This window comes from Chionomys nivalis, chromosome 5, assembly GCF_950005125.1.
Source record: "Chionomys nivalis chromosome 5, mChiNiv1.1, whole genome shotgun sequence".
Classification (NCBI taxonomy): Eukaryota; Metazoa; Chordata; class Mammalia; order Rodentia; family Cricetidae; genus Chionomys; species Chionomys nivalis.
The window spans coordinates 104,260,131-104,280,433 of NC_080090.1; the positions used below are offsets into that span (position 1 = coordinate 104,260,131).

The window sequence follows — 20,303 nt, forward strand, 5'->3', positions numbered from 1 at the left end:
GGAATGCTTCTACTATTAAGCATACATCAGTCCATTAACACACACTTTCAGATGAGAGAAGGGCTGATAGGAGTTTCTGCATTACCCAGTCATAAGGGAGAAGAGGAATTGTATTATTTCAGATATGTCTCCCACGTGCTGGATCAAGTGAAAGGAATTTAAATGAGAGCTTAAGAGGCACAGCTTGTGTCAGAAGACTAGCCTATCTGTCTTTCTCCAGGAGATTTTCCTACACTTTGCAAAGAATTGAATCTCTTAATGTGCCTTTCAAATGGACTAAAAGTTTGTTTGTTCTCACATTTTTCCACCTGGAAAGAGTGAAAGGACTAAAAAAGCCAAAATGAGCACTATCGATCTTTCTTCCCTTAAATTTCTAACCAAATTTACTTTTAAAATAGTTGAGATATTACTGACTTCATGAGAGAGGAAAATAGTATGTGAATGAATGGCAGTTTTCTCAGTAAACTTTCAGTGTGTGTGTGTGTGTGTGCACTCATACATGTGTGTATGCATCTGGGCATGTCTGTATGTTCAGGGGTTCCATGTGCACGTACACATACACAGAGATCAGAGGGTGATGAAGGGCACCTATTTTATAATTTGCTTTATTATTTCAAGACAGGATCTCTCACTAAACCTGGAATTAAGGTGACAGCTACCAAGACCCAGAATCCTCCTCCACCACCTGTCAAAGAGTTAGGGTTACAAAGCCTCGTGTGCCCATGTTTTGTTTTGTTTTATTTGATTTGTTTTGTTTTTTAAAACAGGGCTTCTCTGTAGCTTAGGAGCCTGTCCTGGAACTAACTCTTGTAGACCAGGTTGGCCCTAAACTCACAGAGATCTGCCTGCCTCTGCCTCCTAAGTACTGGGATTAAAGGCATGTGCCACCACTGCCAGGTCCATGTTTGGCTTTTGATATACAGGAAGTTCCATATTAGGTCCTCATGATGCTTAACCATCTTATCTAATGAGCTATCTCTTTAGAAAGCTTTAAGGGCCAAATAAGTCTCCCCTTGATACATGATGTGTCTTGTAAAGTAGAATGTGACTTATTTATTAATGGCTTGTGGCATCCAGACTAGGTCAGGGTTTCCTGTATCTCTGTCTGAGAGGGAGTTGACTCTTGTGGGAAGCATAGCACAGATATCTGCTGCCTTTCCACTCACAGTTATTCCTACAAGGTCAAGGCAGTTCCATGGTGCTTGGGATCTTTTGCACTGAAAGTGAGAGAATGGTTTGCCAAGTAAATACACTCCCCACATAGGAAGAACCTGAGTTCTATCATTCTGAGGGATAGAATTTGAGAAAGTATAATGCCTGCCTTGTATTTTTTCTTTGATCTTTTCGTGAGTTGTACATGTATCAAGAGAGATAAAGGACCCCATTTCTCTGTCAAGTAGTTTATTTTAGAGCCAGTGACTATTGCATATGGGCCCTGATGATCAGGCTAGACCTTTTCACAGGGATCCACAGTGAACATATCTCATCATTTAAGACTTACACATATAGAAGAAAAAATCATGAATTAGATGGTGTTTTCAAGAAACCAAATGACATTTGAGCCTAGACCTTTCATTTAGGTTGCAATATGACATTTTTGATAATTTCCCTAAAAATCCTGGACATGTTTTTCCTGTTTTGATTTTTCTCTAAGACCTTGTAGAAAGAGCTAAAAGGCGCTTGATGGATCAGACTATGATCTCTCTGGGCCACAGTTTCCTTCTTCTTTCTGTGATTAAAAAAAATTCAATAAAAGCAATATAGAGAGGAAAGCTTGTTGCGCCTCACTGTTTCCGGTTCAAGGCCCTCATGGGGAGGGGACATGTAAGCAAAGGCTTGATGGAGGATCAATGCATCCACTGTCAGGAAGCATTGTAGGAGAGATGAGTGCTTGTTCGTGTTTAGCTCACTGTCTCTTTTATACAGTTCAAGATCCTAACCAAAGGAATGATGCCACCTACAGTGGGAGGATCTTCCCACCTAACCAAGGCAATCCCCTACAGGCTACACAAAGGCAAACCTAACCAAGAGTTCCCTCATAGATGTGCCTGGAAGCTTGCCTATGACTTGGTTCTAGATCTGATCAAGTTAACATTTAGTCCCATGCACTTTTCTTTACAAAAGACAACAAGGAAGTCAAACAGAACAAGGACATATTTAAACTTCAATTGCCAAGATACATTGTTTTACCCGTCAGTACCTTAAATATCATGTAAGAGAAGAACCTGATTGACATGAAAGCTCTATGGCCAAACTGTGATGGGATAATAAGCAACATGCTATTTGGGACCAAAAGTTGTGTCTTTCTTTCCCAAATGTTTTACTCTGTGGGTTCATTCTGGGATTAGGTGGAATTCACACAACTTGACTGGACTTTCTACTTTTTATTTATTTATTTATTTTTGATTGTTTTTTTTTTATTTTTTTTCTTCTCATTTTTTTATTCTTTTTTTAATTAAAATTTCCAACTGCTCCCCGTTTCCCATTTCCCTCCCCCTCCTCCCACATATTGCCCCCTCCCCCCGCTCCCCTCCCCCTATCCCCACTCCTCTTCTCCTCTCCCCAGTCCATTCCCCCTCCCTCTCGATACTGATGAGCAGTCCAAATTCCCTGCCCTACAGGAAGACCAAGGTCCTCCCACTTCTATATAGGTCCAGGAAGGTGAGCATCCAAACAGGCTAAGCTCCCACAAAGCCCGTTCATGTGTTAGGATCGAAACCTAGTGCCATTGTCCTTGGCTTCTCATCAGCCTTCATTGTCCGCCATGTTCAGAGAGTCCAGTTTCAACCCATGCTTATTCAGTCCCAGTCCAGCTGGCCTTGGAGAGCTCCCAATAGATCAGTTCCACTGTCACAGTGGGTGGGTGCACACCTCGTGGTCCTGATTTCCTTGCTCATGTTCTCCCTCCTTCTGCTCCTCATTTGGACCTTAAGAGCTCAGACCGTTGCTCCAAATTGGGTCTCTGTCTCTCTCTCGATCCATCGCCAGATGAAGGTTCCCGTGCCATTCTCCTTGGCCTCTCGTCAGCTCTCATTGTCTGTCTACTTTTTAAAAACAAACATGCAGCCGGGCGGTGGTGGCGCACGCCTTTAATCCCAGCACTCGGGAGGCAGAGGCAGGCGGATCTCTGTGAGTTCGAGACCAGCCTGGTCTACAAGAGCTAGTTCCAGGACAGGCTCCAAAACCACAGAGAAACCCTGTCTCGAAAAACCAAAAAAAAAAAAATAAAATAAAATAAAATAAAATAAAATAAAAACAGACATGCAGTCTATGTCAACTGAGTTTGCTAGTCAGTCTCATAATTAATATAGTTTAATATATTAAGAAAGATTCAGTGAGAATTTTGCATATGACTTGTGTTATGTCAGACATCATGCATGTGGTGTATGCATATGGGTGTGATGATGGACTCTGTCTTCTTCTATTGCTCTTCACCATAGCTTTTTGAGGCAGGAGCAATTTATTCTGGTGCTCACTGGGTTGGCTAGATTGGTTAGTGAGGGAACCTCCAGGATCCCCCTGTCTCCATATGCCAGGCCTGGGCTGCCAAGCTCAGATTTCACATGTATTTTGGAACTCTGAACTTAAGTCCTCATGTGTCAGCAGTAGGCACTTTTCCACTAATCCATTAATAGGCCATCTTAGATACTTTTTATTCCTAATGATGCTGCAATGGGATTACCATCTATGATGAGAACTGAGGTCACATGAGGTCTACCTTAGGAAGGCAAATCCTCTTCCAGGGACTTTGCCCCACACTACAGAGCCCCTTTCCTTGCAGACTCTTTCTTGCACCTCTGGCTGTATTCTGAGACTCAGAAACAGCATAGGCACAGAAAACACACTCATAGCATCACAGTCTAAAGGAACCTGGCTAAGTCCTCTTGGGACAGGAAAGTCCATGTAGGCAAAGGTCCTATGAATAAAAGACACTTGGGCTTTTTACTTTCCTGAATATTCCTGACTCACTGTCTCTTACCACTCCCCATAGACTGCCATGCACTGTGGAGACACAGGGTGATGTGGTCCTAAGATCTCAGCACATGTTCTTCTAGGAACATATATCATTGTTCTCTGTTTCTTTTTTTTTATTCTCTCCACTTCTCTCCTCTACCTTCCACTCCTCTATCTTTTCTTTCCCTTTATCTTCTCCTTGTCTCCTCTTTCCTTCCCTCCCATCCCCATTTCTTTCATTTTAAACCCTTTCTCTCTACCCTTCCCTTTTATTTCTTTCCTTTTTCTTTCTTCCTTTCTCCTTCCTTCCTTCCTTCCTTCCTTCCTTCCTTCCTTCCTTCCTTCCTTCCTTCCTTCCTTCCTTCTTTATCTTTTCTGTTTTTATACATGGGGCATGCTATATAGCCCAGCAAGACTTGAATTCTAACTACTGTTGTGTCATTCTGACTGCAGTTACAGGGATGAATTGTCAAGAGAGCCTCACATTTTATCATTTAATCCTTCTGTGTGTGTGTGTGTGTGTGTGTGAGAGAAAGAGAGAGAGAGAGAGAGAGAGAGAGAGAGAGAGAGAGAGAGAGAGAGAGAATCTATGATTCTGGTCTTTGTGTTTTCAGTACGGACTGCAGGTATGTGTGCACCATAGTGTATGTGTGGAAGTCCGAGGGCTATATTGGGTTGAAGTCCTTGATTCTACCTATTTGAGACAGGATCTTCTTGTTCTTTGTTGTGTATTCAAGACTACTTGACCCACAAGCATCTGGAATTTTCTCATTCCTTCTCCAAATTTGTTATTGGACTGCTAGGCATACAGACATTGCTGCCACATCTGGATTTCTGAGACCTCTGGGAATCAGAACTTCATCCATGCATGGCACTTTACCCACTGGTCTATCACTTCAGACCCATACTATATTTTTAAGGATATTATAAAAGCCCTGAATAAGATGCTTAGATTGGAAGCTAGTATTATCCAAGTCTATCTGAGTACAGGCTATTTCATAAAAGTAGGAGAAAGCCTTTAGTTTATTTCATAAATAAGACTTGGGGGAAAAGCTCTGAATATCACATAAAATAGTAAATAATAGAATAGGAAAAATAGCACTGCTATGTTTCCTTTCAAATGTCTTGTGATTTTTACTTTTCTTATGGGAAAACTAAAGGCAGCAAAAACAGGTCTAAAAGGAAAGATGAAACCTCAGTCTTCAAAATAATTTTTATTGTGGTGTTTTTCCCTCCCCACTGCAGAGTAAGGAGTTGGAGCTCAAACCTTTGTGGTCAGGGCACTGTTGAACAGAGCTCTGCTTGGCTGCAGGACTAAGTCATTTTCTGTAAACACCCCTGTCCTTTGTCTCCAAACAGAAGGAGTACAATATAGAATTATGGCCACTTCAGCTAACCCAGTCCCTAGGTCTTCAAAGAGAAAAGGAAGTCAACCCTGTCCCTTGCCATTTTTAAGGTCAGCTAATCAAGAGACTTTGGAAGTTGGGTCAATATGACTTGATGAGGTATACCAAGTGCCAAATTCCTTAAAAATAAATATGAAAATCTTTATGTGTAAGCAAGGTTGATTATAGCTGTTTTATTTTCTTCCTACATTAAATGACATCATCTCCCTCACCTCTTCTGTATTAACAGAGTTGCCATATTCTCCATGTTCTAGATGCCCTCTGACAAAATAGACATGTTCTCACATTCAAGTATTGCTGTAGGAAATCCTATAGCCAGTAGCCTTTACGTTGCCACCCACCTGTGCGTGGCCTCTTTTACTATTTATGCCAATATAAAGGGTACATCCGGCCTGTTTTCTGACTGTGGGATTCAGTTGCTATTCTCCATTCCAGCAGAAGGTAGTGATTTGTTAGTCTACCCCTAAATAAATAACCCTCTATTATTCTCAATTCTAAACTAATTTGGGGTTTCTTTTAAGCAAACATCTTTAAAGTATACACAATATTCTAGTGTGATTTAAATTAGGTCTTTAAATGACTACTTTAGAGAGCTGTCTTAAAGGTTTGGTACCCAAGGAGAGTGTTACTGAGATGTAACAGAACTTCTAAGAATCCATGCTTCTCAAACTGTAACAAATAGAATAAGAAAATGGAAATATGCAAGTTTCATAATAGAGTTTTATAACAGAGATGTTGTATGTATCAGAGAGGACATTCTATACTTTTTGGTCGTTTATAGAGAATTAGGAGCCAAGTATTTAAATATGATTCTGATAATCTTCTCTTAGGCAGCTTTATGGTGTTATGAGAAAATGCCTGAAATAAACAGTTTAAATGATAGAAAAGCCTCTTTTGGTTCAAGCCATCTAACTTTTCAATCCACTGTCACTACTCAATAATGAGTGGAGTGGATCTGACAAACATTTCCAAAAAATATAAATTTAAAAGAGAAATGAGCTAGTAGGAATTTTAATAAACATTTGTATTATAGCAATTGTATGCTATAGAAGGTGTCAAACCTAAGAAGGAGATGTCCTCAGTGGAAGCATCAATGAAATACAAGCCGCTGAAGCTAAGAGACAGGGAGTTGGCTGTGGTATAGGAAGGAAGTGTTCTGTCTGATTAATACTGGTGGCCAGATGGTTATAGTCTACAGCCTTGGAACTAAGAGTGGCTCCCCTAACACTGCCGGCTTTTATGTAAGCCATTGTAACTAGCCTCCATCTGCACATCAAATAAACAGGATGAGTCTAGTAATCTCATCCTTAACTTCATTTAAATTATCATTAATGGCTTAGTGTTTTAGGTAAAATCACATTGATAAGAAAATCCCATTAATGAGGGCAAATAAAAACAGAGCCAAGTGCCATAACTGTCACAGCAAGCTGTCTGAGCACAAAGTTCAAGATTCAATAGACAGAACTGTGAAGAGACATTCTACATTATGAGAAATTGAGAAAAGCAGTTACTGGACTTTCAAGAGGTTTAGTTTCAAATCTGTTTCTGTGATAAAACCCTCTGACCAAAAGCAGTGTAGGAGAGGAAAAGGTCTAGTTTAGATTGTAAATCATATAGCCAATCTTTGAGGGAAATCAAGTCAAGAACTCAACAGGAACCTGAAGGAAAAACCATGGAAGAATGCTGCTTATCAGCTCACTGTCAGGATCGTGCCAATGACCAATGTCCAGGGACAGGAGCCTCTCCAGTAGACTGAATCCACCTCTGTCAATCAGAAAATAAGACATTCCCTACAAAGATTTATATAAGTCACCCTGATCACAGCAATCCTTCAACTGAGACCACCTTCTCATGTGTGACTCTGGACTATGTCAAGTTGTCAGTTAATGCTGCTTAGGATACAATGCATCATGCCAAAGTTGGAAATATTTACCAACCTAGTGGTCTTTGACATATTTGTAGCTTTCTCAGGCTTGAGAAATGGGAATGATTAAGTTGATTTTCTTAACTCACTTCTGTTTTTCCATGTTTATCTCAGCATGGATCGTAGGGAATTAGATCATTATCATTATTTTTTAATTAATTAATTTTTTCTAAAAAATTCTCATTTTATGTACTAATCCCAGTTCCCATTCTCATCCCTCTTCCCACTCCCTCCACCTTCCTGCCATCTACCCTTCTACCCCTTAGAGAAGGTAAGGCTTCTCATAGGGAGTCAACAAAGTCTAACACATCATTTTGAGGCAGAAAATAGTGCATCCTCCCTTATATTTAGGTTGAGCAAGGTATTCATCCAAAGAGAATAGGCTCCAAAAGCCCAGTTCAATCAGTAGGATTAAATCCTGGTCATACTGCCAGTGATCCTACAGACTGCCCAAGCCATACAGTTGTCATCCACATTCAGAGGGCCAAGTTTGGTCCTATGCTGGTTCCCCCACTGTCAGTCTGGAGTCAGTGAGTTCCCATTAGCTCAGGTCAGCTGTTTCAGTGGGTTTCCCCATGATGGTCTTGACCCCTTTGCTCATATTATTGTTCCTCTTTGACAAGGCTTTGTGAACTCAGCCTAGTGCTGTGCCGTGGATCTCTGCTTCCACCAGTTGCTGGATGAAAGTTCCATGAGGGCAATTGATTATTATCATCATCATCATCAAAGCAGAATAGTCTAGTAACTACACATGTCATTATTCCCTGCCAGTTTCTGACTTTCCACTTTGGTAATCCCTTTGATAATTCATTTGAAGCTTTAGGGGTCTGCATTCTGCACACAATAGAGGCCAGATGAAAGCTGCATTCCCCAGCAGGTTCTATGTTTCGTTTGAAGGTGAGGAATAGAGGCACAGGTTACAGGAAAGCACAAGAAAAACAAATGACATGAGAAGGAAGAAATTTTTTCTAATTCTCCTGTAGAATGAATAGAATCTGACCAAGCCATTAATGAGGAGAAGACAACTCGAATCCTAAAGGAGATGTGAGACACAGAACCAGCCTCTTAAGATTCCATGAGAACTCAGGATGAAGTGCAACTTGGGGCTGGGAATGGTCTCGGGTTAAAGGTAAATTCAGTGTGCAGCAGTTTGAACTAGACATTCAGGTCTGTACTAGAAGGACAGCACTGTCATATTCAGTCTCACTGTTTCTGTCAGATAGTAATGATGACAACACCAGACAGTCACCCTCTCTTACACTGACCAAAGCCTTCCAGATCCATGGTGCCTTGAATCATGAGCCAGGTTTGCACAATTAGGAAAGCTTGAGCCCGTCATTTATAGACAATGCAATGAGAAGGCCTGCTGCTGACATTTGGCAGTGGAGTTTCAGCTGCTTGGATGTTCCATCAATCAAGGAGCATTTGGAGAGGGCAGGATGCGGCCCTGTTGATGCCAAGGGAGACACAGAAACATGACTCACACTCTGACCCCTAGCTACTTTTCATTCCACTGGGACAGGAGGCTTACACAGACAAATCGTTAATTAAGAACACAAGGCCGTAAATAACATGACCCAAATGAATGGATCAGACAGTGGATGTTGCAGACATTTAGAAGACACCGCTGAGGATTGGTGTATTCAGGATAAACCTACTTTTTGGTTTGTTTGTTAGTATGTTTTTTTTTTAGTTGTTCATTAGCCTGGAATGAGGGCTCCATTGTAGCATTTTCATACATGAATGTAGATATCTTTAATCAGATTTATCCTGCTGTCTTATTTTGTCCCTCCTACTCTGAGAAGACAGGTTCCTCTTTCCAAATGAGCCTCCTACACTCTCATGTCTTCTTTTTACGTGGACCAACAACTTTAATGAGAATTGCTCATAGTGATGTGTATGAGAGGTCATTTACAGGAACATGAGAAACTTACCAGTGACTATACTACTGAAAATGCAGTCTCCTCCCCTCCACTGCCATTATTAATTGCCTAGGAGACCATGCCAGCTCCATGACGGAGTGTTGATGGGCTCAATCCTGCACAGGTCTTATGCAGGCTGGCATGGTTGTTATACTATTGAACTCTCAGCATCTGTGATTATTTGTGCATATTTGATTTATTAAAATTGATCATGTTGATAAAAAATCTCATTACTGAAGGTTTATAAATGCAGAGCCAAGTGCCGTTACTGTCACAGCAAGCTATCTGATCAAGCACAGAGTTCAAGATTTAGTAGACATAACTGTGAAGAGACAGTCCACATTATGACAAGTTGTAAGATAAGCAAGACATTACATTCTCAGCCTGCACAATACATCTCAGGGACACTGACATCATAACAAGCCTCCTCGTTGGCTAGGTATGATGGCATATGTCTGTAATCCCATTACTGAGAAGTAGACATATGATGTAAGGTGCCTTTCTGTATTCTGTGAATATATTTTATTGCCATTGGTTAATAAAGAAGCTGCTTTGATCAATAGCCAGGCAGAATAGAGTCAGGAGGAAAATCCAGGCAAAGATACAGGGGAAAAAGAAGATAGAGTAAGAAAGATACCAGCAGCCACAGGAGAAGCAAGATGTGAGGTAACAAGCTGCAACCCTTGTGGTAAAACATAGACTAACAGAGATGGGTTAATTTAGTTGTAAGAGCCAGTTAACAGTAAGTCTAAGATAATAGGTCAAACAGTTTGTAATTAATATTAAGCCTCTGAGGATTATTCATGAACTGGTGGGTGGGAGAGAACCATCCAGTTACAGACATAGGAAAACTATGAGTTTGAGGCTGGTCTGGGCAACAGTACAACCTTGTTAGCAAACCAAGGGGTTGGGATATATATATATATATATATATATATATATATATATATATATATATATATAGAGAGAGAGAGAGAGAGAGAGAGAGAGCTTGGTACTGGACTAGACTTTCTTGGTAGATACAAGGTTCCATTTTTGAGCCCCAGCTCCATACAAAATTAAAATATATAAATATAGAGTCTCTTTTTCTTTAAATAATTGGGTAGCTTATACCAGAAGGAGGCAGGAAAGAGGACAGAGGGAGTGACAATCATGGAACCCTGTTCTGGTGACAAGAATAAAAGTATCAGAAGAACTTGGGTAAAGATTTTACATTACAAATGTGAGGTCCTCACTTTGATCCCTAACATGCAGTTATAAATGGCACATAAACCATCACATCTATTCCACAGTATTAATGAGCCAAAGACAGAAGGGCAGAGGGGCAAAGGAGCAGATCTATGAGAATGCTGACCGCCTATCTCATAGAATCAACCAGTGAGCAGTAGGTAAAACTGGGTGAGAAAGTATTTAATACTGACTTCTGGCTTTTACATGAACATGTACACTTGTATACCCTGACAAATGTGCACACATACACAAATACACATACATACAAAAATGGGGAGGAAACCAAATACACATGTAGTAATCCAGTCTACAATATGCAAGGAAGAGCTATTAATATTTGATATTAGATAGAAAAATGGTGTCTAAGGAAAGGATGGCTCAGGCAGTAGAATATAATAGAGTAGTTACAATATGATCTTTTACCATGAAATTGACCTTTCGAATTTTTCTTCTTTATTTATGTCTATATTCCCTTCTTAGTTCTCACAAAAATTAAAAGTATCTTTGAACTGATGCATAGGAATATATGTTATGACATTCTGGAAAAACAACTGAATTGGGTTTTGTGAGGAATAGGAAGCCTAAACTTCCAGCCCATGCCAGTCTCTTCTGTGTACTTTATATAGAGAGAAACAGGTTTAGAAAGATTTAAAAATATGTCTAAGTTCCTGGAAAGTATGTCAGGGTTTAGGTAAATGGTAATGGGTAGTGGGGGAAAACTGCAGCAGGTTCATCAGGGTTTACAGAAGAGGGCTCAAGATCTGTGTTCCAGCCTGGACTATGTTCCTTCCACCTCTGTGTATAACTGATAACCTTGTCTAGTCATGACTGATCCTGATATGCCAAGGCATTCACCCCGTAAGCACAATGACTGCTTTTCCTTCTTCACAGCATCATGAGGACTAGAGAGATGGTCAATCCAGTAAAGCATTTGGATCACCCTTAAAAAGTGGGTGTCGCTGCATGGTGGTGGCTCATGCTTTTTTTCTTAGAATTCTAGAGACAGTGGCAGGCAGATCTTTGTGAATTTGAGGGCAGCCTGATCTACAAAACAAGTTCCAGGACAGCTTGCTGGTCAGCCAGCCTAACTGATTTATTGAGTCTAAAGCTATTGAGAGATCCCTTATCAAAACTCAAAGTGGAAGGGCTGGAAATTAAGAGGCTTAGCAGTGAAGAGCTACTAACTTCTAACTACATTTGCAGGGGCTTAGTTTCAAAATCCCAGCATCCACATGGTGGCTTACAGCCATCTGCAATTCCATGTCCAGAGAATTTTATTCTCTCTTCTGTGGGCACCAGGCATGTACGTAATGTACAAACATTCAAGCAGGCAAAATATTCATATATGCAAAATAAAAAAAATAATTAAAAGTCAAAGTGAAATGTGGCTAAGAAACACACTTTGGATTGACCTCTGTTCTCCACATGCATGTACACATGTATATTTCCACCCCCCACATACACATAGAACACACATGACCTAAATATAAAATCAGTATCTTCATTTCAAGTGGTCCAGTGATAGTATAAACTAGCAAATCAACTTAATAAATTTTGCTGTGGTTCTCCAAACGGAGTCATGTAGAATTACCATGTAACCCAGAAATGTCTCCTCTAATGTACACATAAGTGAACACAGAACAAAGAGTCATTCTAATGTATATTCTCAAATATGCATAGCATAGTTATCCACACTAATTCAAACTGAAAGTAACACAAATATCAAGGATCAGTGAGTGAGTAAATACACTATGGAATATCTACACAACGGAACATAATTAAGGAACAAATATTTATTTTTGCTTTCCAAATTGGATTAACCTTACAGTCTTTAAGTTAAATAGTGAAGTGAAATATATTACACGTTATGTTTGTGACAGGTCCAAAAAGGTAAATTCTTAGAGGCAGGTGAAATATCAATGACCAGGACTAGAAGTGGAGACAGGATGAAACTGGAGAATTGTAGGTAAAGTTACATGTGTGCAGAATGAAAAAATACTTTACAAATTCATTATTTTAGTGGTTTCAGAAACCTGAACATGCAAAATTCTATTGAGTAGTGAACTCTAAGCAGATAAAATACACAATGTATAAAATATATTTCAATAAAGCAGTTACAAAATGAAACTTAAGGCCGACCAGGCATAGTAGTGTTTGCCTATGATTAAGGCACTGGCACTTAGGAGGCTAAAGCAGGATGATTATGAGACCCAGCCTCAAGAAAGGAAGGAAGGAAGGAAGGAAGGAAGGAAGGAAGGAAGGAAGGAAGGAAGGAAGGAAGGAAGGAAGGAAGGAAGGGAAAAGAAAGGGACAAAGACAGAGAGCGCAAAGGCAAATTTGGCAGCAGCAGTGGACTGTTGGTAGAGGGAATTCCAACATGTGTCTAAGACCCCACCCCACACCTGATTACTGCCCTGCCTCTTATAGTATCATAGCATTAGCTTCTGGCTTCCTCTTTCACTGACTTTGACAGGAGAACAGGAAATGACTTTTGTGAGCTTTAGGAAGTCTCCAGGACTGACAGAGCATGCTCCTAGCTATTTTCATAATCCATATTTTGAAAGTTCACTTGCAAAACTAGGAAGTTTCTATCTTTTCTCTCCTCCTTCTTCTCTCTCTTCCTCTCTCCCCACTCTCTACCCTCTCTTCCTTTTCTTCATGTAGAAAACTCTTCAGGCCTTAACTTGGTTTCTGGGAAAACAGGTGGAAGCTCATGCTCTCTGTCTCTTTGTCTGTTCATGCTCTCTGTCTCTCTGTCTTCAATTCCCTTTATGTGTCAAACTGAATTCTAGGGAATGAAAGATACTAAGAGGGAAAATGAAGGTCCACATAATACCTTTAGTTTCAACTGAATTTATTTCTTACTTCCTTTATCATCTGTAATTTTAAAAGACCTCCTATTTTATACTTAAAAACTGAAAGTTCTAATTCTTTATAGGCAAAACCACAAAAACAGTACATAATTTTATCAGTCTATATGTGTCAGTTTCGAAATTTAAAATATTTATTTTATTTTTATTTATGAGTGTGTGGAGGGGAGTATTATTTGATCATGTGAGTATGGATGCCTACGTGGGCCAGAGGAGGGCATTGCAGGCAGTTGCTAAGAACTCAACTCCACTGCTTTGTAAGGGTAGCAAGTGCTCTAACTCCTGAGCCAATTCTCGAGCTCACAGTTCAGTATATATCTTGAGAAACCCTTGGCATTTCACTCTGTAGGATACTGACAATGTTTCTTTGTAATTAACATGAATCTACCATATTCAATTCAACTAATTTAGTATTCTTAGAAACACTGATCATTTTGAACTTTTACAATTGAAAACATCTTACAGCTTGGCTTCAGGCATCAATATTTAGAATTAATCCTTCAAACAGCATCCATGGAAAATGAAATACTACATTTGTAAAGCATCAGTGGTTTTCAAACTTTCTAGTGCTCTGACCCCTTAACATAGTCTCTATTGTTATGGTGATCCTAGCCATAAAAGTATTTTCATTTCTACTTCACAACTGTAATTTATCACTGCTATGAATCATACTGTAACTATCTGATATGCAGGGGACTTGATATGCGACCCTTATGAAAGGGTTGTTCAACCTCCAAGAGTTAAGAACCATACTTTAGAAAGTCGAACATTAAATAGGGGCAAAAGTGAGTAGCCCATTCCCACCTATTATCAGCCATGAGGGTCAAGACTAACCCTCACTGAATGAAGTTTTAAATGAATGGAGAATTTTCAGAAATAGACACACAGGCCCAATGAAAGCTGTTTGTATTTAGGCTTAGATTTGATGAAGAATGGGCATCATTTTAAAAATGTGTGATATAAGTGTACCAGCAAAGTTTCTCTGAAGGAGTATAACCAATAGAATGTATATTGCAAATGACATCTATTAGATTGGCTTACAAGTATTGTATTGGTAGTGCAACAATTGTTTTCAGATAATAAGAAAGACTGAGAACCCAGTATGGCTCAGTCTATAAGGCTCATGTATTAGCAGTTCCAGTTACAAAGACCTAGAGAATTCCTGGAGAGCTGTTGGAGGCTAAATGAAATAAATTTAGTTGCCAGCAAAGGACGGTAACAGCAGCAGCAGCAGCAGCAGCAGCAGCAGCAGCAGCAGCAGCAGCAGCAGCAGCAGCAGAAGCAACTGCATAGACACACCAGCAGGCTGTGGAGTTGGACAGGCAAGGCAGTACCATTTTCCCCCGGGATCTCTCTATTTCTGAACTGACACTGAAAATACCATCCGCCATGGGAAGATCTTCACCTCTCAGTGATTCCCTTTGGCAATGCCCTCACAGACCCACATGGAGACAAGTCTCTTGAGAAATTCCAGATTCAACCAGAGTGTCAACCAAATTTGAAAATCCCAGTGTTATAACAGACCAGGGGAGGAAATCCAGTAGTCTGTCTGCTCTTAGTCCCTCTGTGAAGCTTCCCTTTTTCCTTAATGTGGAAAGGACTCATTTGGAATGAGGGTTGTTAAGGGAAGAGAATAGTTTCCAGGCTAGGTACTATGATTTGTTATTTTGGGTGAGTGGTTCAGATTTTTATAGCATTCCTTGGAGAAGAAAAATTTCTGATTCTATGACTTGGTTCTTCTTCTTCTTCTTCTTCTTCTTCTTCTTCTTCTTCTTCTTCTTCTTCTTCTTCTTCTTCTTCTTCTTCTTCTTCTTCTCTCTCTCTCTCTCTCTCTCTCTCTCTCTCTCTCTCTCTCACACACACACACACACACACTGCTTTAAAACTCAGAGTTCTGAATCCTGATCTTTGTAACAAACTACTATTTTCTGCCATCACTTTAAATTTTGAGAACTTAGCTATCACCCAGGGACCCTCCCAGAATTGAGGATGCATAAAGACTCAGTTCCTATGTTTGTGGTGATGAATCCCTTGAAGTGACCCCTGGGGGCAATCCTGTGAACACTGCTCTGACCCCACACTGGTACTTTTCTGTTCTCCTTAAGAGCTATCTGTTCAATCAGAACTGTTTGTCTCAGGAAGTTTGAGAGGGGGCAACCTGATCCAAGAGGGTTCTCTCTAATTTTGAATATATTAACTTCAGCTTTGTATTTTGTTTGATTTCTTATTTGCATGTTATGGAGATTGAAAATAAGGTCTTTGCATGCTGGGCAACTTCTCTAGACACTGAACCCTATCCCCATCCCCAGGTTTGTCTTTTAAAATAAGTTTTTGTTTATTTGTGTTTCTCTGTGATTACACATACATACACATGCTATGAAGTGCAGTTGAAGGTCAGAGAACAGCTGGCAGGGGTCAGTTCTCTTCTTTACTTTGTGTGTTCAAGATGTTGAACTTATATTTGTAGACTTGTTTGTTGGGAAGAGCCTACTTTTGCTGAGTGATCGTGCTGGCTCTACTACATTTTCTTAACAATCACACTCTGGAGAATATCTAGATATGTTATTTTTAGTCCATATACAGAATTAAGTAGAAGTGATACCTGGGAAAAAAGAGCATCATAGAGGAGGGTGTGCCACCTCACTCCCTTGGAATCTAATGCATGTTCCCTTGATAATAACTTGTTTTCTGTTTTCTTTTGCTAGCTTCTTCCTTCTCCTGAACTCAAGAGAGAAGCAGCCCTCTATCTGGCTGCACATCCCAGTCCTTAGGGATCCTCAAGCCTTTCCATGTCTGAGATGCTGCAGAAGTGTGGCTTCATTAATGTCTCATGAAGCCCAGCATCTGTTCTTCCAAAACTTCTCCTGGTGATCCTTGTTCTATTAAAACTGCTAGTTTACTAGTTCAGAGCACTGGCTACACAAATTCCATGTCCTGAGTTCAAACTCAAATCCACATCAGGGGAAAGAGCTGAGTCCACAACGTTGTCTCTGACATCACCACATACACACTGTGGCCCATGTGCATTCCTTCATCTACATTATGCAACCTCACCCAATGAATACAAAACACTTTAAAAATCAAGAAAGTGAAGGTCTTGAGAGGTGCATTCATTGGTGCTTTCTTCAAAAGCAGGAGATTTTGAGTTCAGACTTCCAGCAAGCACATAAAAAGTTGGGTACAAGGGTCTTGACTATGGTGTCTACTCAGAGAAATAGAGACTGGACGATTCCTAGAGTGCAATGACCATCAAGATAGCCAGAAATATTACACTGTAGGTTAAATAAAAAAGTTGTCTCAAAATATTTTTTGGAGAGTATTTGAGGAAGATCCCTTATCTCAACACATGCACGTACAAACATACACACACACACACACACACACAGATACATACATACACACACATCAGCAGTTAAACACAGAAAGATATGGATAATGATATTGGAAAGGTTCCGAGCTCAGAATTCAAGTATGACCAGATAAGGAAAGGCTCTGGCTCCTACATCTGTACCTCAACCATCTCCTCTGATGTTGAGCATCTGTAATGAGGCTAGATGATGGACTTGTGCTCAGAGCAAACTTCTACAGCAATTGTGTGTAGCCTTTTCCACAGTCATCTATGACTAGCCAAGTGCTTGGTTCCTGGGTACTAACCAGATCCTGCATGGTGAATCATACTTCCTCTTCCAACCCAGTCCATAGTTTGCTTTCAAATACAGCTTCATGTGTTATCAAGATATATTCAAATTAGTATGCAAATAAAAGCAAAGCAGATCTACAGTTGGATTGCACCTCAAATGTTCTTTCAAAATATCAAATGTTCATCCCTAGGAATCACTTGACAGAAGCCTTAACTAATTAGCACAGTCACCATATCCCAAACCCAAAATCCTACCTTGTCTGTGATAGCTGTCCATGAGAGAAGTTGGAGCTACCAGTTGGAGAAGCTTCTGGGTCTCCTCTCCACGGAAAGCAGATGTTGAGGGAGCTGTGCACATGGTGGTTTGTTCCATCTGGGCTTCTCTGAGCAGATGGGGCACAGCTACCCTGGTGGGAGCACAGCTGGGCTCCTGGCTTGATACTAATGCTGCCCTGTGCAGATTCTCCACACAGAAGCTGCTCACTCTGCCTCGACAACTCAGAGCCAAGTAACCCTCTTTCTACCTTCCTCCCAGAGGGATTCACAGTGAAGGCTCCAGGGGCTTCTACTAAGTCCTATCTAGTGTTCCTTGGCTGACTCTGCTTTCTCTGCTGATCCTTTACCTACTGATCCTGTTGCTCTGTTCTTTGGTGTGATCTTCACCAGTGGAAAGGACTGAGAATCAATGTTTCTAGGTTCATATGGCCCTCTGAGAAAATGTTCCTCCATCTTGGCTCTTCCTAAATTAAAGACCACTCATTGATTGTTTTTCATGATCTGCACTAGTGATTTGTATCTCTGGCTATTCATTGGAATATTGGAATCTCTCTCTCTCTCTCTCTCTCTCACTCTCTCTCTCTCCCACACACACACACACACACGTACACATACACACAAAAACACACATGCACACATTATATATAGATACATCTTTTTTGTGTGTGTGGTAGGAGTTGGGAGATAAGAGTCAGGGAAAAGTAAGTCCATGTGTTCCTGTGTGAGGTTGTGGAGCACCTGTCAGTGGTGTTGGGACCATAGAGTATTCATGGAGAGTAAAAGGACAATCTTTGGGTCTTGGTCATTTCCTCCCACCTTGTCATGAGAAAGGGTCTGAGACTCAGTGTATCAGTGGGGTTAGCTGGCCTTCAAGTTTTGCAGATTCTCCTGTCTCTACCTCCCATCCCTCAGAGGCATACCAGAATTATAAATGCTGGTGCCACTGCCTTTAGCTTTTCGCTGGGTCCCAGGGAGTGTTGCGTGTGAAATGCAAGGATCTTCCCCTGACCTACTCCTCAACCCCATCTAGTTATGGGGTTTTGTTGTTTGTTTGTTCTCGTGAAAATGCCCAAATTCCCTCCCCAGAGATTCTAAGAAAGTTGATTTGAGTAAAATGTTCTTCAGAAACCTGTTTCAAAGGCTCTTGCTGGACTCTTCTTAGCCTGGCAACCAAGGCCTTGGGAGACTGCTTTGACTGTTCATCTATTTTTCATTTTTCTTCTTCTATTTTCCATTATCTATTTCTTTGTTGTCTGAGCAGATAGCTGTGTCCTAGAATTTTTGCTCACTGGACTGAACTGTTTCCTACCTACTCAGTGAAACATTCCTAGACTTCACATACAGAGGCAGTAAGTCCTCTTTCTTCCTTGCCTGTCATCACTGTCTCACCTAGAGCTGAAAGTTTGTGACTATTTGTTGTTGGGTTGATTTTGACTTTGATTTTTTGGCCTATATTAATCTACATGTAATTAGTTTCACTATAACATTTTCATGCACATGTATAATATACTTTGATCATATTCACCCCTTTACACTCTCACTCTTTCTCCTGGCCCCCTAACTTGTATTGGTCCCCTCACTTCCCAAACTAGTCTCCTTTCTATTATTATGGGTCCAGTTTAAATAACTAGTGAGTTTTATGGTGTTGTGTACAGGAGCACGGGTCAGGTTCCAAGTACAGTACAGTTACAGGTTCTAAGGTAACTTAATAGTGACTGTACTACTGAAGAAAATGACCTCTTATCCAGCAACCATTAACTGAGTAGAAATAATGATGGGTTAATTGTCACAAACTCCTCACAGTCTCTGACAGAGTGTCGGTGAGCCAAATTTTATGTAGGTTTTATATGGGTAATCATAGCTCCTGTGAGTGCAAACAGCAAGGTTATGCCCAGCATCAGTCTGAATGTCCATTGTCTTGCTTGTTAATTTATCTATCTTCCTCATTTGTATAATGTCAAAGGATAGTGTTTTAATTCTTTGTACAATTACCCCTACCCTTTAACTATGGTTCATTCCAAAATACAAAGGAATATGTTATTATCTGTACTTTTCCAACCCTAAGGGTGACTTGAATTCAAGGTTTTGCCTGTCAGTGTTAGTTCATGGAGTGCCAAAATACTTAAGCATACAATTATAATAGTAGTTACAATCCCTAGAGCCATCTTTAAGTACAGTACACCCTTTTGCAGGTGAGGAAACTGAGACAATTAGAAGGAAAGCAGCTCAGTGTACAGCCAGGCAAGCTGAAAATTGTCTGAATGATGAACATGTATAGTTCTGTGTCTTTGTGGCCTGAACACTCGATATAGCTGTTTTCTTCAGGGTTCAGTGGGGCATAATCAAGCAGAAGTCTCCATAGATGGAAAATTTTTGAGTGGAATTAATTGGCCCTTCATGATTAATTCCTAATGCAGCTCCCTTAGTAAGGTAGGTCAGTGTTGCAGAGCAGCTGAAAGAGAGAACGGGTAAAGCATCAGGAGTGTTTGCTTTTAATAAGCCACCTCTTGCCCTCCAAATGCTCTGGGATTGTCTTCTTATCATGTTTGATCCCATAATACTGATACCAAATTGGTATCATGAGTTTGATTCCTGAATTCAGGTAGTAGAAGGAGAGATTCAATTCACATAAATTGTCCTTTGACCTCCACATGTACACCCCCACACACATACACATGTACAGTCAACTAAATATATTAATATTGCTACAGTTGGTATTGATTTAATCTGGCCCTGACTACAGTAAGAAACTCCATCTCCCTTGCAATGGGGCTGGCCTTGTCCACTTCAGTAATCTGACAAAGTAGAAGTAAACATGTGGAGAATGAGACAGTGTGGGACATGGGGAAGGCTAGTAGGATACCGAAGAGGACTGCTCAAAGCATATTACAGTCTTAAATGAAACCACACTGGTGCAGTTGTGGTGATTAATGTTAGCTGTCACCTTGATGGGATCTAGATCACCCAGGAGCAAGCCTTCAGGCACACTCAAGATGGATTACAGAAACTAAGGTTATACTGAGAATATGTGTGAGGGACTCCCTTGATCATAGTAGTTGATGTGCGAAGACCCATCTAAAT

The 20,303-nt window shown here is 40.4% G+C and overlaps 1 protein-coding gene across 1 annotated transcript in view; it reads left to right on the top strand.

The window, feature by feature from the left end:
- The window catches only part of Cntnap5 (contactin associated protein family member 5), a 976,150-nt gene that overhangs the window by 533,349 nt on the left and 422,498 nt on the right, over positions 1-20,303 (top strand). The gene's annotated exons all lie outside the window — the stretch shown is intronic.